We start from the raw sequence: 2,015 nt of genomic DNA, 5'->3' as shown, positions 1-2,015 counted from the left end.
AATAGAGAGATTGAGGAGGAGAGGAAAGGAGATGGAGAAAGGAAGAGAGAGTCTAGTTCCAATCCCCCACTTGAAGCTGATAATTAATAAATGAAATGCCCTGGGACTCCACTAAAGCTTCCTCAGATGACATATCTGTCGTGAGCTCGGCAAAGCATTAAATGGCCATTTTCTGACAGAATGACTTCACTGCCTTGGAGCTTCCTTGACTTTGTGTAAAACATTTTTTTTTTCCTTTTTCCCTCTTCTCTCCTCTTCTCTCTCCCCTCTCGGTCTCTCTCTCCTCTCTCTCCTCTCTCTCCCCCTCGCTCGCTCTCTCCCTCGCTCTCTTGCTCTCCCTCGTTGACGGCTCTAGTTCATTTCTGCCTGTTTAATTGGGCCCCGGATGAATTTACTCGACAGGGCCATTCATCATGTGGCAGCCGCTGGCGGACGAGCCCAGGGGGAGCGGGTCTGACAGCTCCACCAGCCTCCGATGCTGCCTGACTCTGGAAGTTCACATATTTGGGCATTAGTGCAGCTATTAGTTTAACAAGCTTCGTTTATCCTTGTCACTACCACTTCAGCTTCCCATGTAATCATTTGAAATGTAGATTACTGCTAGACAAATGGGACAGAGCAAGAGTATGCAGGAGGGAAAAAAAGTGACATGGATTGCTTGTTACAAGCTTTTTTTTTTTCCACCCTCTCCCTTTTAATCCTTTCCAACGCAAGTGCTTTGATTAACTTAATATTCACATTATTTCTATGGTAAGTGGTTTGTCACCTGTGTGCAACCCTCTCTTAGAAAGTAGGTGGCAGGGGTGGATTGACCCAAGTTGAAGCTTAAACCAATTATACTAGTGTCCAAGAGGCCAGGATATGCCTGCTCTGGCAACTGTCTACTCTTGGTTTTCATATCTTTGTAAAGACACTTAAAAACAAGGAACATTTTACACTGCAGAAGGAAAACAGATCCTTGCGCTATGTCAACACAGCTTCCTTGCAATAATGCATTCACACCGCACCACCGAAGTCATCTTAGGCCTTGCCAAATCACTGCAAGCCTCCCTAAGCTCCTCCCCAACCTGTAACGCTCCCCTTGCAGCTTTTACCCTCCACAGCTGCTAAAAGAGCTTTTATCTCGGACAGATTTGGTGGGGGGGGGGGAGTGGTGTTCTGTCCCCCCCTCTTACTTGGACTAGGATTCCCATGTGGGACAGGGACTTGGTCTGACCCGATTAACTTGTATCTACCCCAGCGCTTCCCCTCTCAGGATCGCACCTGGAGAGTTTCCGGTACTCTACCAGTCTCAACTACGGGAGGGAGAGTCAAGCAGAGGCCTACCCGTTCCATTCCTAGCTTGGGCAGTGGCTAGCGAGAGGAAGCAATCTGCTACGAGTCAAAACTCACCCGTGCTGGGCAGCAGAGGCATGCGAGAGACTCGAGGGCGGAGACTCGAGTTTACCGCGCGGAAGGAGGCGATGGTAAACCATTTCCAAGAAAACTCTACGGATCCACTACCAGAACGACTGCAGGTGGAGGTGGGGCATTCTGGGAGAAACGCATCCGTGGTGTCGCTATGGGTCGGAGATGACTCGATAGCGTAAGACAAGACCCCAGCACTTAGGATGGTGCTTGACACATAGTAAGCGCTTAACAAATGCAATAATTATTAATCATCACTGTCACTAGTGAAAAAGGATGGAAGGTTAGTGACATCTGATGTGCAAGTTCTGTGTCGGTCCGTTTATTTAAACCGAAAGCTTTGTTTTGGACGCCTCTATATACCATTAAATCTTTATCTTTCAGTAAACTGACCATTGGCTTGCTTGGCCACAGAGATTTGGTGACAGAGGTGAAAAGGATACTTTGGAATTCTCCCAAGATTGAGGCCGTGCGGGGGTTACTAGTCAGCAGGGAAAAGATACGAAACCTGCCGCTAACGAAGGGACCAATGAGCACCGTCTCATTGCTCATCCCATGACCCGGAGATGCTGCTTGTCAACTGCAGCTCCTAGGGTTTCTACCTAAAC

At 48.2% G+C, this 2,015-nt stretch overlaps 1 non-coding gene across 1 annotated transcript; it reads left to right on the top strand.

Moving 5' to 3' along the window:
* Positions 1-1,245: 1,245 nt before the first annotated feature.
* On the top strand, positions 1,246-1,382 carry LOC114808471. Its single transcript, XR_003756319.1, has one exon. It is a non-coding gene; the product is annotated as a small nucleolar RNA SNORA7 (small nucleolar RNA).
* The last annotated feature ends 633 nt before the right edge of the window (positions 1,383-2,015 follow it).

The sequence above is a fragment of the Ornithorhynchus anatinus genome, chromosome X5 (assembly GCF_004115215.2).
Source record: "Ornithorhynchus anatinus isolate Pmale09 chromosome X5, mOrnAna1.pri.v4, whole genome shotgun sequence".
Lineage (NCBI taxonomy): Eukaryota > Metazoa > Chordata > Mammalia > Monotremata > Ornithorhynchidae > Ornithorhynchus > Ornithorhynchus anatinus.
Note: the sequence above shows the minus strand (reverse complement) of the source record. Positions and strands in the feature narration are given on the sequence as shown.